The 15,800-nt window shown below is 41.6% G+C and overlaps 1 pseudogene; it reads left to right on the forward strand.

Annotated features, from left to right (window-relative positions):
* The window catches only part of LOC116418826, a 60,820-nt pseudogene extending 54,560 nt beyond the window's left edge, over window positions 1-6,260 (forward strand).
* The last annotated feature ends 9,540 nt before the right edge of the window (window positions 6,261-15,800 follow it).

Below are 15,800 nucleotides of genomic sequence, written 5' to 3' on the forward strand. Positions count from 1 at the left end.
TGGGAAAGGGAGAGGCATGGAGTCTAATTTAAGGTTAAGGGAAAATGCTTCTACCATTTGCTTCAAGGTTACATCTCGAGACTAGGGAAGAAAGAAGAAAGACAAATTGGGAAAAAGGTTTTAAAATGCATTTTGAAGTGAAGCTGCCCAGTTACAATATGAGAAGCCTTAAATCCCAGGTCAGCTGCTCTAGCTGTGTGCCCTTGGGCCAGGCGTGTAACTTCTCTGGGCCTCAATCGCCTCATTCATAAATGGATTAATAGTGGGACTGATCTCTTAGGGCTGTGGATTCAATGAGCTAATATATGAAAGGGCTTAGCCGAGTTCCTGGTATGTGGGAGGTACTCAGAGACTTCACTTGTTCCCTTTACAAGAATCCACGTAGGTTTGATGTGCTTTGGGAGCCCAGAGAAGGCAGTGCATAAACTTGCCAGGGAGATCCAGGCATTAAGGCATTTCAGATGGGACATGAATAAGAGTTCCTGAGGCAGCAAAAGGGGAAGGGTGTGTATAAGGGTATGAAGATCGTCCAGGGCTGACCCTGTGTCGCTGAGCAGAGGTGAGCAGGGAAGAAACCCTGAGGAGGGGAACTGGGACGGGGCCTTGTCTCTGGGCCTTGAATGCTAAGGAAAGGCTGGCATGTGGGGAGACATCAAAGGCTATCATCAAGGAGAAATGGGATCAGATTTGTGATTCAGACAGATCATGTTGGTGTGTGGGGGAGGACAAGTGAAGGGCTGCTGGAATGTTTCAGGTGAGATAAAATGAGGGTGTGAGCTCACTCTGGGCAGTGTGGCTGAAAGAGGGATGAAGGTGTCATCTCGCCATCCAGCCCAGCACAGGCAGGTGACCCAGAGCACTGCCTCCCCAGCCTGGTCACACAGAGTGGCTGTCTCACTGCCACCCGTGCCCCATGGCTCTGCAGCCTGGGCTTGGCTGGCCTTCCACCTCCTCCCTTGGTGCTCACCCTGCATCCACTGCGAGGCTGTTCTCACCTCTTCATCTGATCTGATGGCCCAGCTCTAAGCGCACCTGTGGGGAATGGGGACTTCCCTGGTTTTCATCCAGAGATGAGGGAGAAGGTCTGCATTGCATGCCTCATGGTAAAATTCCTAGAATCCCCTTCAAACCTCGTCATTCCTTCCTCAGTTTCTCTTCAGGTGCCAGGCACCCATTTCTTCTATTTCCCTCATTCTGCCTTTGTGGCTTTAAAAATCTTTCTTCATGCCCTGAGCGAAAAAACTCTGGCTCTCAGCTTTGGGATTCAACTTGTTAGATCAAAAGCCCAATTGTTCGTCGGCCCCATCACTTTAGAATGCAGGTTAGGGACTATCTTTGTACACTCAGACATATAGATAGGACACAATTTACCAAAGCACCAAAAAGCAAATGAACAGCATTAGTGACAGCAAACCCCACAGGCTCTCCCAGGGCAGGGCTGCGCAGTAGGGCCCGACTGTGGTACATCAGTGTATGCTCCCAGTGGGGTTCCACACGCCGACGTGCAGGGCCTTCCTTCTCACATGGGATGGCTTTTCCAGAAATGCATCAATTTAAAGGGAAGGGGAAACGTGTGTGTGTTTCTGGGAATTGGTTTTTATTTTATTTTTAAAAATAGAGACAGGGTCTCCCTGTGTTGCCCAGGCTGGTCTTGAGCTCCTGGGGTCAAGGGATCCTCCTACCTCAGCTTCCCAATGTGCTAGGATTACAAGGATTACAGGCATGAGCCACCGTGCCTGGCCAGAACTGATTTTTGTTTTGTTTTGTTTTATATGGAGTCTCGTTCTGTCGCCCAGGCTGGAGTGTAGTGGTGCAATCTCAGCTCACTACAACCTCTGCCTCCAGAGTAGCTGGGACTACAGGCACGTGCCACCATGCCTGGCTAATTTTTGTATTTTTACTAGAGATGGGGTTTCACCATGTTGGCCAGGCTTGTTTCAAACTCCTGACCTCAAGTGATCCACCTGCCTCAGCCTCCCAAAGTGCTGGGATTACAAACATGAGCCACCGCGCCTGGCTGGAGCTGGTTTTTTAAAACTGATTTTTAGACCTTGTAAATCCTGGGAATGAACCACATTCACAGCCCCCACAAGAAAGAAGGAAAGAAAGAGAGAGAGAGATCATAAAATAGAGGTGGTGGCCAGTCTAAAGAACCATTTGCAGTTCTTTTGTTTCAGGTTTGTGAGGCTGAATTGGGATCCCAGGAGTATGCACCTGCCCCTGCACCAGGAGCGCTGAGCCCCCACCCTGCCCCTCCAACCCCTGCCAGGCCCCTGTCTCAGGCACAGAAGCAATTCCTGGAAGCAAAGCAGAAACTCATCCAGGTAAAAAAAATAACATTTGGGACTCATCAGTTTGCAGGGATATTTTCCTTTTGAAAAACTCTAAATCCTCATAAACAGAATTAAAACACAAATGGCAAACAAGAAAAAGCTGTCTGCACAAATATGACAAAATGGTTGTCAATCCATGAGGGCAACACTAAAATTGAATGGGGCAAAACAGCAGCAGACTATAATTTATAGAAGAAATATAATTTATAGAAAAATGCCATTCAGCCACACAAAAGATTCACCCTCTCTGGTAATCAGAGAAATACATCTTAAAATAAGACATGTTTTTTATCAATCAAATTGACAAATGTTTATAAATAAAACGTAGTATGTACAGTGACAAAAGTACTCGGACAATTTTGTCAGAATGTGAACTGGTATTATCTTTCTGGAAAGACACTTGTCAATATTTATCTATCTAGAGCTTTTAATTTTATTTATTTATTTTAGAGACAGGGTTCTCTGTCACTCAAGCTGGAGTGCAGTGGTGCAATCATGTAAACTCAAACACCTGAGCTCAAGAGATCCTCTTGCCCCAGCCTCCCAGGTAGCCAGGACCACAGGTAGGTACCACCATGCCTGGCTAATTTTTGTACGGACAAGGTCTTGCTATGTTGCCCAGGCTGATCTCAAACTCCTGGCCTCAAATGATCCTTTCGCCTGGGCCTCCTGAGTAGGTGGGATTACAGGATTTTGCCACCACAGCCAGCCTTATCTAGAGCTTTTTAAAGGGTCCCCACATCAGCCTAATAACGCCATGTCTCAGAATCTTTCCTAAGGAAGCAATTAGCCACTCAAGTGAGGTTGTTCATCATGGGATTGTCTATGACAGCAAAAAATCAAAAGTAGGGCCCGGCGTGGTGGCTCACACCTGTAATCCTGGCACTTGGGAGGCTGAGGCAGGTGGATCACCTGAGGCCAGGAGTTCGAGACCAGCCTGGCCAACATGGTAAAAACCCGTCTCTACTAAAAATACAAAAATCAGCCTGGCGTGGTGGTGGGTGCCTGTAATCCCAGCTATTTAGGAGGCTGAGGCAGGAGAATCGCTTAAACCTGGGAGGCAGAGGTTGCAGTGAGCCAAGATGGCGTTGCCAGCTGGGCAACAAGAACGAACTCTATCGCACACACACAAAAAGAAACAGGGTCTTACCGATGTAATTAAATTAAGATTCTTGTGATAGGAAGATTATCCTAGATTATTTGGGTGGGCCCTAAATGCCATCAAAGTGTTCTTCAAAGAGGAAGGCAGAGGGAGATTTGACACAGACAGAGGAGGAGGCGGCAATGTGAGCACAGAGGAAGAGATTGGAGCGATGTGGCCAGAAGCCGAGGATGCAGCCACCCCCGGAAGCTAGAAGAGGCACTGGACGGATTCTCCCCTCCAGCCTCTGGAGAATGCTCCGCCCTGCTCACACCTTGAATTTGGCCCAGTGATAGGGATTTCAGACTCAAGGCCTCCAGGACTGTGAGAGAAGAGATGACTGTTGTTTTTTGTTTGTTTGGTTTTGTTTTTTTAGACGAAGTCTTGGTCTTGTCCCCCAGGCTGGAGTGCAATGGTGCGATCTCGGCTCACTGCAACCTCCACCTCCCTGGTTCAAGCGATTCTGCTTCGGCTCCCCGAGTAGCTGGGATTACAGGCATGCACCACCACGCCCAGCTAATTTTTATATTTTTAGTAGAGACGAGGTTTCACCATGTTGCCCAGGCTGGTCTAGAATTCCTGACCTCAGGTGATCCACCCGCCTTGGCCTCCTGAAGTGCTGGGATTACAGGCGTGAGCCACCGCGCCCGGCCAGATGACTGCTGTTTTAAGTCACCAAGCTGTGGTAATTTGTGAATACAGACACAGGAAATAAACACCCCCTCCAAATACGGTGAATTTGGAGGAGCACGTGCTAAGAGCTGACATCTGACATGCTCCCGTAGTAAGGCCAGTGTCCGACCTCCCTCCTTCCTGCCGGCTCCTGCCTTTGCTTCTCTCTTCTGCCCTTGATGAGCCTCCACGATGAGGTGTAAAGATGAAGACGTGTCTACACCGGGAAGGAGGGGATGGTAGGGAGGAGGGTAGGGAGCGCACATCTCCAGGTTTGTATCAGTTCTGCAACTGAGAAGTGAGTTCTCTTTTTTCCCTTGTATCCACACGTACACATTCAGGGAAAGATTCTGATTGGTCTTCTTGGGTCTGGTGCACAACTCTTGGGCCAATCAGTGTGGCCAGGGCTAGGGCCCAGCACTGTGATTGGCAGCCCCAACAGAATCCCATGGACTCTGAGAAGGACAGTGCCATGAAAAGAGCTGAAGAAAGGGATGTTGGGCAAAGCAGCTGAAATAGCGAAAATCTGTATTTGATCTATAAACAGAACACTGGGCTGGGTGCGGTGGCTCACACCTGTAATCCCAGCACTTTGGGAGGCTGAGGCAGGTGGATCACCTGAGGTCAGGAGTTCAAGACCAGCCTGGCCGACATGATGTCTCTACTAAAAATACAAAAAGTAGCCGGGTGTGATGTGCGCCTGTAATCCCAGCTCCTCGGGAGGCTTAGGCAAGAAGATCGCTTGAACCTGGGAGGCAAAGGTTGCAGTGAGCCAAGATCACTGCCACTGCACTCCAGCCTGGGTGACAGAGCAAGACTCCGTCTCAAAAAAATAAAATAAAATAAAGAGAAAAGAATACTGTAGTCTTTCATAAGCTTTCCCAGAATCCCTCTCTGAGTTTTCAAATCATAGCCAGGATCATAGATTGTTAGACTGTGCAGTAATAGAAAAGGTCATCTGGTTAAATCCCCTCATTTTACTGGGAAACCGAGGCCCAAGGCAGGAGAGTAACTTTCCCCAAGGTCACACAGCTAGTAAGCTATAGAGCTGGGGCAGTATCTAGTTCCAATTCATGGCCAAGTGCTCTTTCAGCTTCTCTGTCCCTGCCAGCAGTTAGCACGCTACCTACCCTCCAGCACCTACTACCTTGAATAGGGCCCAGGGTCTGGACTGGGGAGGATGGCTGGCTTCTGTATTCCCAGAATAGGCTAAGCCTCCTCCTCTTCTGACCTCCTTTACTCCAGCCCAGCAGGCTGGGACACAGATACTCTGGAAGGGCTGGAAGGACTGGTTCTCCTGGGGACATCCTCCACTTTGAGTACCTGCTGAAGCAGGCCCTGGCCACCAGCATGCAGCTCAGCCTCCTCGCCAGGCCCCTCAACTCCAAGGCTGGAGGGCTACCGGCAGCTTCAAATTAGTTCCCAAGCACAAGATGAAAATCCAGTCTAGGAAGACGCCCCCCGCCCCCGGACAGCCCCCAGGAAAGCTAATGAGGCCAGGGGAAAGCGCCCCAAGAAACCAGGTGAGGCAAAGAAGGACCCTCCCAACTTGAGCAAGGTGAAAAAGGCAGCCAGGAAGCCAGTAGAGGTGCAGATGTCTCCTCCCAAATTAGGTACAGCCAGGGAGAAGACCCCCCCAGCAAGACACTGAGGCTGAGGACACCAAGGCAAAGCTAAGCAAGGCCCCCCACAAAGCCAAAGTCATGTAGGCCTCTTCCTGTGCCAATGGGCTTAGCAGGAAGTCAAAGGCCAAAGGCAGCAGGAGCAGCTAAGGAGACGCTGAGGCCCACAGGAGAATCAAAGCTGGGAGTAAGAGTTCAAAACTCACGGCCAGCAAGGTCAAGAACGGCGCTGCTTCCCCCACCAAAAAGAAGACGGTGGCCAAGTCCGAGGCCCCAAAAGGGGCAGCTGCTCAGGGTGCTGGGCAGAGGCCAAACACCAAGGCAGCTTCTCCTGCTGGGGGCAGTGTGTCCAAGGTGGTGCCTGCACACCTGACCAGGAAGACAGAAGCCTCTAAGGGCCTGAGAAAGCTTGGGCTGTCCATCAAGGCCTCATGATCCGAAGTGTTCAGAGGGCTGAGGCCTTGCGCCGGGGTGGAAATGGAGAGAGATTGAGCCTCTGCCCTAGTTTTTATTCCCCAACAAGCCCACGACTCTATTTGTTTAATTGTAAGCTATTTATCAATAAAGACTTTTGGTTTTTTTCCCAACCCCTGCCTCCCAAAAGAAGTCCAGGGCAGGAGAGTAGCTTTCCCCAAGGTCACACAGCTAGTAAGCTACAGAGTTGGGGCAGGATCTAATTCTGATTCGTGGCCCAGTGTACTTTCATCTTCTCTGTTTTCTTGGGTCAGGTGTCTCTGTGTCTGTCAGCAGCCCTCCGGTCCCTGCTACCCTGAAAGGTGTTTTGTCTCTCTTCCTCACGTCACCTCCCGATCTGGGAAGACACAGATGTGTTCCGGAAAAATGCACTAAGATCCAGCATTTCAGTTCCAGTTGTGCCACTCTTATGATGTGATTTTTGGCGGCAGTTTCATTACCTATCAATTAGGGACAAGAATTTTTATTGGAAAGCGTCATTCTGAAGACAATGTGGAATGTATCTGAAATTGCCATCCCTGTGAATATAATAATATTCCATACACAGTTGTCAAGTTTGCAATTACAGGCAATGACTTGACTTAGATTCCCTAAGATCATCTGTTTGCAGGGCCTCAGCCCATTGAAATGAATTTTCTTTGCTACTTACCTAGTTTCAGGCCATCTGCAACTTTGTCCTTCCTTTCTCCAAGTCCATGTGTTAACTAAACTTTCCTGTACCTTATCAGTTTTTTGATATTGATGAAGATCAAACCAGATCAAAATGCTATTTTGCGGCTTTGTTTTCTATCTGCTACTCCTTCCTCTGTGTCCCCATCTAATAAAGAAGCAACACTTTCCTTTATTCTCCTCTTTTTTTGCATTATCTTTGATGACTGTTTTCCTGAGCCTATTATGTACTCAGTTCATACACTGTTTCAGCTTTTGCTTTGGTTTTCTGGTTTTTGTCTCCCTAAGGTTTCAGTAGTGTACCATTTTTTATTTTTTTCTTCTGGCAAAGAAGCTTACATTATAAAAAAGGGAGAGATCATTTCTGAAGTATTACATTGCTTACAGCAATGCATGGTTCATGGAAAACAAACTTTAATTGACAATGATGACAGTTAATTCTGGGATTTTTGGTTCTTGTGACTTCACTCATTCAAACTTGAATCAACACTAGTTTTGTTGGTCTGATTTAAGAAAGGAATATATTCTAGTTTGAGATTCTACTTGCTTGGTCAGGAATTCTTAGCTATGACGCTAAGAGCATGATTCATATGAGAAATGGTTAATAAATTGGACTCCATCAAAATAAAAATTGCTCTGCAAAAGACCCTGTTAAAAAAATAATAAAAAACAGGCTGCAGATTGGGAGAAAATATTTGCAAACTCCATATAGGACTAGTATCTATAGTATGTATTTTAAAACCCTCAAACTGTAACAGTAAAAAAAGTCAACAATTTAATCAGGAAATGAGCAAAAGACATGAAGAGACATTTCACTGAAAAAGATATGCAGATGGAAAATAAGCATATGAAAAGATGTTCAATAGCACTGGCCTCAGGGAAATGTAAATTAAGGCCACAGTGAGAAATTACTACACATCTATCCAACAGCTCAAATGCAAATAAGTGACAGTATCAAATCCTGGTGAGGATGCAGAGAAACTGGATCTTCTATATATGGCTGGTGGGAATGTGAAATTGTATAGCCACTCTCAAAAACACTTGATCAGTTTTTTAAAAAAACAAACATATACTTACCATATGACCCAGAAATAGCACTCCTGGGCATTTATCCCAGAGAAATAAACACTTATGTCTGTTAGCAGCAGAATGTATCTGAGTCACGTGGCACCAAAGTATGTTACCAACTGCAAATCCATACAGGTCTGCAGCAACCTCAATTCTTGCCGCCTCAGAAGAAAGAATTCAGTGGGTATAAGGAAGGAGAGACTGAGGCAAGTTTTAAAGCAGGAGTGAAAGTTTACTAAACAGCTTTAGAGCGCGAATGAAAGGAAGTAAAGTACACTTGGAAGAGGGCCAAGAGGGCGACTAGAGAGATCCAGTGTGTACTGTTTGACCTTTGACTTGGAGTTGTATACCTTGGCATACTTTCAGGGTCTTGCATGACTTTTTTCCTGATTCTTCCCCTGTGGTGAGCTGTAAGCATGTGTAGTGGCCTGGTAATACTTGGGAGGGGGCACATGAGCAGCGTGTTTGCTGGAGTTGTACGCATGCTCACTTGAGACGTTCCTTATCAGTCCAGCATTCCTAGAGTTAAACTCTGCCGTTTTGCCTCTTAATGTGCATGCCTGAGCCCACTCGCCCAGTTCTGGAGATCTTATCAGGAAGCTGCTGATCACCAGTTTCAGGTTTTTTCTATCTACTGGGACACTGCCTTTCCCTGGGGCAAGCTGTGACCAAATATTATTTTAGAGAGACAGCTGGCAACTGCCTGATCATCATCTGATGGATGCCTGACATTCCTGGTGTGTGTGTGGTGGGGGGAACCCTCTCCTGCCTTGCTCATGTCTGACTAGCTACCTACTGTAACATGTCCACACAAAAACCTGTATATGATTGTTCATAGTTCCTTTATTTTTGTAGCCAAACCTGGAGACGATCAGCTGATTCTAAACTCCATATGGAAGTGTAAAATAACTAGAAGAGCTCAGATAATTTTGAAAAAGAACAATAATGCCGGAGGATTTGTATGACTTGATTTAAAGCTTAGGTATAAAGTGGCATTATTTACTGAAGATGTCTGGCATCCAAGCAAAATTTACTAAGCATGCAAAGAAGCAAGAAAATATGACCCAAAACAACATATTGATAAACTAAACTTTATCAAAAAAAATTCTGCTCTTCAAAATATACTGTTAAGGAAATGAAAAATAAAGCCAGACTGGGAGAAAACATTTGCAAATCATGTATCTGATAAAAGCCTGTAGCTAGATTACTTAATGAACCCTCAAAATTCAATAATAACAAGTCAGGCATGGTGGTGTGCACAGGCAATCCCCAGCTATGTGGCAGGCTGAGGTGGGAGGATCACTTAAGCCTGGGAGTTCCAGTCCAGGCTGAGCAACATAACAAGACTGTATCTCTGAAAAAAGCAAAACAAAATAAAAAATTAACTCAGTGGTAACAAAACAAAAAATAAAAATATGGGTAGAAAATTGGATATATATTTCACCAAAGATATACAGATGACAAATAAACACATAAAGAGTTGGTCAATATCATTAGTTATTAAGGAAATGTAAATTAAAATGTCAATGAGATACCACCACACCTCTTAGAGTGGCTAAAATTAGAAAGCATTGATGAGAATGTGGAACAACTGAAACTCTCAGACCTTGTGAAGAATGTAAAATGGTACAACCACTTTGGAAAGCAGCTGTGCAGTTTCTTAAAACTTTACACATACACTTAGAGTATAATCTAGCCCCATTTCCCTCCTAGATATTTATTCAAGGGAAATGAAAGCCTATGTGCATACAAAAATTTGCACATAAATGTTCACTGCTGCTTTGTTTATAATATCTTAAAATGGGAAAAAATGCAAATGGCCACAAATAAGTGAATGGATTAAAAAAACCCTGTGGCATATTTATGATAGACTACTACTCAGCAATAAAATGAGAAAAAGATCACAAAGGGGTATGAGGAAACTTTGGAGGTGATGACTATGTTTATTATCTTAATTGTAGTGATAGGTTCACAGATGTGTATATGTGTCAAAACATATCAAACTCTTTACATATTAGCAGTTTATTATAAGTCAACTATAGCTCAGTAAAACTTAAAAAACAAACAAACAAGTAAACTTCAGAGAATGTGTCACCAGAAAACCTGAAACAAAGGACAGGGTATTTTTCCAGAAGAAGCTGAGAAATGTGAGAAGGAATAAAGAACAATGAAAATGATAGCTAGTGGATAAATCTAAATAAATATTGACATCATAATAATAGAATGTATTCATTTTGAGATATATATGGAATTAAAACATATTACAACAATGGCCTGTAAATCAGGAGGGGGAATGGATTTAAAAGGTTCTGAAGTTCTTGCATTCATCCAACAAGAGACAAATATAACAGATAATAATAACAGACAAATTCATGGGAGAATCAATATGGTCAAAATGTTCATACTACTCAAGTGATGTACAGATTCAATGCAGTCTCATCAAATTCCAATGGCATTTTTTTTACAGAAATAGAAAAAATAATCTTAAAATTGGTATGAAACCACAAAAGACACCAAAGAGCCAAAGTAATCTTGAGCAAAAACAAAACTGGAGGCTTCACACTTTCTGATTTCAAATCATATTGCAAAGCTATAGTAATCAAATAGTTTGGCACTGGCATAAAAACAGACACATAGATCAATGGAACAGGATAGAAAGTTCAGGAATAAACACATGCATACGTGATCGACTAATCTTTGACACAGGTAGCAAGAATATATAATGGAGAGATGATAGTCTCTTCAATAAATGGTTTTGGGAAATCTGGATATCCACTTGCAAAATTAAACAAAACCAAACAAACCAAAAACAATGGAATCAGATTCTTATCTCACACCATACACCAAAAATCAACTATAAATGGATTAAAGGTATAGACTTAAGACCTAAAAATGTTAGATCCTTAAAAGAAAACACGGGGGAAAATCTCCAGTGATCTTGGCAATGATTTTTTGGATATGATACCAAAAGCAGGCAATAAAAACAGAAATAAACAAATGGGACTACATTGAACTAAAAGTTTCTACACAGCAAAAGAACCAGCCAACAAATTGACATGACAACTCACATAGTGGGAGAAAATATTTGCAAACCACATATCTGATAAGGCAAAGACCAGACTGGGAAACAAGGTGAAAACCCGTTTCTACAAAAACACAAAAATTAGCCAGGCAAGGTGGTGCACACTTGTGGTCCCAGCTACTTGGGATGCTTAGGTGGAAGGATCACTGCACTTCAGCCTGGGTGACAGAGTGAGACCCTGTCTCAAAAAAAAAAAAAAAAAAAAAAAAAAATTGAAAAAAAATGGAAAGACTAAAAAAATGGGCAATTGATATTTTTCTGAAAAAGACATACAAATGGGTAACAGATACGTAAAAAGGTGGTCAATATCTCTAATTATCAGGGAAATACAAGTCAAAACCCCAATTAGATATTGCCTCAAATTTGTTAGGATGACTACTATTAAAAAGTCAAAGGATAACAAGTGTTGGTGAGGATGTGGAGGAAAGGGAACCCTTCTCCATTGTTGTGGGAATGTAACTTGGTACAGTCATGTGGAAAACAGTACAGAGGTTCCTCAGAAAATTAACAATATAATTATCATATGATCTAGCATTTCTACCTCTGGATGTATATTCATGGAAAATAAAATCACTATATCAAAGAAATATCTGCACTCCTATGTTCACTGCAGCATTATTTATAATAGCCAAGAGACATGGAAACAAAGCAAGTATCCATCAAAGGATGAATAGATTTTTTAAATGTGAGATATATATATATATAATGTACATATATATGTACATATATAGATAATGCAATATAATTCAGTCTTAAAAAGGAAGGAAATCCTGTCATATGCAACAACATGGATAAACCTGGAGGACACTACCCTAGATGAAACGAGCTAGGCACAGAAAGACAAACATTGCATGATTTCACTTATACATGGAATCTAAAAAAGTAGAACTCAGAGACACAGAGTGCAGTGATGGTTTCTGAGACAGAGGTGGGGGAAAATGGGAGATGCTGGTCAAAAGGCGCAAATTTGCAGTTATAAGATGAATTAGTTCTAGATACCTAACATATAGCATAGTGACTATAATTAATACTTTTTACTTGAATATATACAATTTTTATTGGTCAATCATACCTCTAAAGCTGAAAAAAGAAAAAAGGAAAATAAATAGACTGAGAAAAAAAAAGGATGAATCAAGGAAGTGTGTTGTAATCCTTGTTGTCAGCAGGACATTGGCAAATATGATGTAAACAGAATTGTGAACAGCACTTGTGCATTCAGACTTTCTCTCTTATTGCTCTAGAGACGCTTGCCATGACTGCCATGTGAAGAAGTCTGTTGGCTTGTCTTTCAATGATAGATGTAGGGCTCAATTGTCTCTATGCCCCAAGGGTCAGCCAGGTAAGCATTGGAAACAAGTCATCCAGCTGACCAGCAGCTAGCAATAGAAGCATGGGTGAGTGCACCCCACACCAGCAGATGAACCTACTGGCTAAATCCAGCCCAAATTGTGGATCCACAAAATTCTGAGCTGAAAAAATGATTGTTGTTTTAAGCCACTAAATTTTGAGGTGGTTTGTTATGCAACAAGAACTGATTGATGGAGAAATTGACACCTATAAATGGGGTGCTGCTGAACTAAAAACCTAAAACATGAGCCATTGTCTTTAGGACTAGGTGACAAACAGAGGCTAGAAAAACAGTGAGGGAGCTATTTCCAAAGCTTGGAAAATTTGCAAGTAAATAGTTGTGGAGGCTGGAATGTAATGAGGAAATTGCTCTAGAAGGCTGGGAAATTGAGGATCCGTGTTGAATAGTAGCAACATTTGACAAAGCTGATCTGTGTTGAATAGTAGCAACATTTGACAAAGCTGTTGTTGCCCATGGTAATTGTATAATATAAAATAAACCTAGTAAACTTGTGGACATTGGCAAGATGATTTCCAGGAAGAATGATGAAAGTGTTTTAGAATGTTTTAGCTACCTATGATAAGGTATGGGAAGAGAGAGATCAGCTAAAGAAAAAATTGTTCAGTTTGCAACAAGAGTTGAATAACTATAGAGGTCAGAACGTAATGGGTTGAAAACCAGAACTACTTCTTAATTCTGGTCCTGCAAACCAGTAAATTATTTTCAAAGTAAGTAAAGGCCTCAGGGTAAAGAACTTGTTAAGAGTGTAACTATGGGACACTTAGATAAGACATCAAAAAGATTTATGGTGGCTCCTAGTAGATCTTTTCAACTAGATAAAAAGGATTTAATTTACCAAAATTAGCAAGAGGCTATCTAGGAAAGAATTTCAAATGTGGCTCTATGACAGAAAGCCAACCAGAATCAGATAAACTGGAAACCCACAAAGTCTTTATGAGAATTGCATTGGCAAAAGCACTGCTAGCTAGGACTAAAAAGCTCTGAGTCAATTTGAAATATGATACTTTAATAAAAACTAATTATAGCTATATACATTAACACAGATAATGACCAATTAGGCTTATCCTAAGAATGCAAAGTTGGTTTAATGTTAGACCACTGAATAAGGTAATGCATTATATTAACAGATTAAAGGTGGAATAAACACACAATTTTTTTAAGTGAAGAACTATTGGCAATATTAACAATTAGATCATGATAAAAAACTTTAAGCAAATTATGGATGGACGGCATCATCTTTAACCTAACAGAGGGAAATTAATTATATATTTTCAGAAAAGTAAAAAGCATACTTAGTGGTAAAATGTTGAAAACATTCTCTTTAAGGTCAGGAACTAGACATAAATGTCAGTTACCATCACTTACATACAATATCATATGAGAAGTCTTAATGATTGTGGTAAGATAAGAAAAACATGTATATAAAATTTGAAAAAAAGAAATAAAGTTATCACCATTTTCAAATGATATAGATGTCTATAAAAAATACCAAACTTTTTACAAATACAAATTTAGAATTAATAAGAGTATTTGGGAGAGTTAATGGATACAAAATCAATATTCAAGCCAATTGCATTCAGCAACAATCCAAGAGTTCCTCTTGAAGGATATATATTTACCAGGAGTCTTATAGAAGAATTTTCATTGTGTCTCTGTTTATAATGGCAAAAATGGAAAAGAGTGGAAGAGTTATCAATAGTAAAATAGATCTGCACATTGAATAGGATTTGTTCATACTACAGAAAACTACACATCACTAAAAACTAATAAACTGTAACTATGTATATGAACAGAGATCATTCTCAAAAACATATGGTCAAGTAAAAAAATCATGTCTGAGAATAATAATACTGTATTATCCCATTTACATGCAATTCAAATCCAGACAAACCAAAAAAGTAAGTATTAATAGTTTAGTGACACATATACCAGAAGAAAATTAAAAGTAAAAACAAAGGAATGAAAAACAAAACATTCATCTGAGATCAGAGAGGGACTTCAAAGATGTGGAAGCTGTTCTCTTTCTTAGGCTGGGTGGTGGGTTCACAGGTGTTTGTTTACTATTTTTAAATGGTAGATATACATCATTTATATTATTTTCTGTATGATACATTGCATAATTTAAAAGTTTTAAGAAATATTTAGTCTATGGGACGTTTCCTTATGAAGCTTTCACAAAACCGACTTTCCAAAGGAACAGGTGGGTATGCCTTTTATTTATGTTCCCAGATTCACCTCTTTTAAAACTTGTAGCAAATTATCCATCACTGTATATTTGTTGGTGTTTCCACTTAAATGGCGAGGTCCTTGAAGACAAGAATTACTTTTGTTATAAATAAGGTTTTGGTGCCGCAAAAGAAATAGCACTCAAATATAAAATTTTCTTTTTTTCTTCTCAGCAAGGCAATTTACTTCTATAGAAGGGGTGTGCCCTCACAGATGGAGCAATGGTGAGTGCACACCTGAACAAGGGAGGGGAAGGGGGTCTTATTCCTGACACACATGGCCCCTGCTGCTGTGTCATTCCCCTACTGGTCAGGGTTAGACCACACAGGCTAAACTAATTCTGATTGGCTAATTTAAAGAGAGTGACAGGGTGAGTGGTTTGGCGGGAAAAATGGTTATGGCAGAGCAGGAAATCGGAATGAGTCAGGGTGGAGAATGAGCAGGTAATCAGAATGAGTCAGGGTGGAGCAGATAATTGGAATGAGTCAGAGTGGAGTAGGTAATTGGAATGAGTCAGGGTAGAGCAGGTGATTAAAAAAGGTTGCTTTACAAGGAAGTTAAGTTTAAAAGTAGAAGGCAAAGAATTGAACATACTGACATACTGATTATTTGAAGAGAAATTTAGAACTCATATCTAATAATCTTCTTATTCATCTTAGTATCCTTGGCACTTAGCACATGGTTAGGTTAATAGTATGTGCTAATAAAGATTCGTTTTAGGGTAATGAAGGGATTAATTGTTGCTGAAAGGTGGTGAACCATACACATCCTAATGCACACACATATACACAGTTTATTTTCTTTCAGATTTGTCTTATATTACAGTCTAGAAATTTTCCAACTCTCATTTTGTTTTGTTTTGTTTTTGTTTTTTGAGATGGAGTTTCCCTCTGTTGCCCAGGCTGGAGTGCGGTGGTGCGGTTTCAGCTTACTGCAGCCTCTGCCTCCCAGGTTCAGGGGATTCTTGTACCTCAGCCTCCGGAATAGCTGATGTTACAGGAAAGGGGTCTCAATCCAGACCACAAGAAAGGATTCTTCAATCACGCACAAGAAAGATATCAGGGCGAGTTCACAGTGCAAAGCAAAAGCAAGTTTATTAAGAAAGTAAAACGGTGAAAGTGTTACAGGAAAGGGGTCCCAATCT

This window comes from Piliocolobus tephrosceles, chromosome 6 (assembly GCF_002776525.5).
Source record: "Piliocolobus tephrosceles isolate RC106 chromosome 6, ASM277652v3, whole genome shotgun sequence".
Taxonomy (NCBI): Eukaryota; Metazoa; Chordata; class Mammalia; order Primates; family Cercopithecidae; genus Piliocolobus; species Piliocolobus tephrosceles.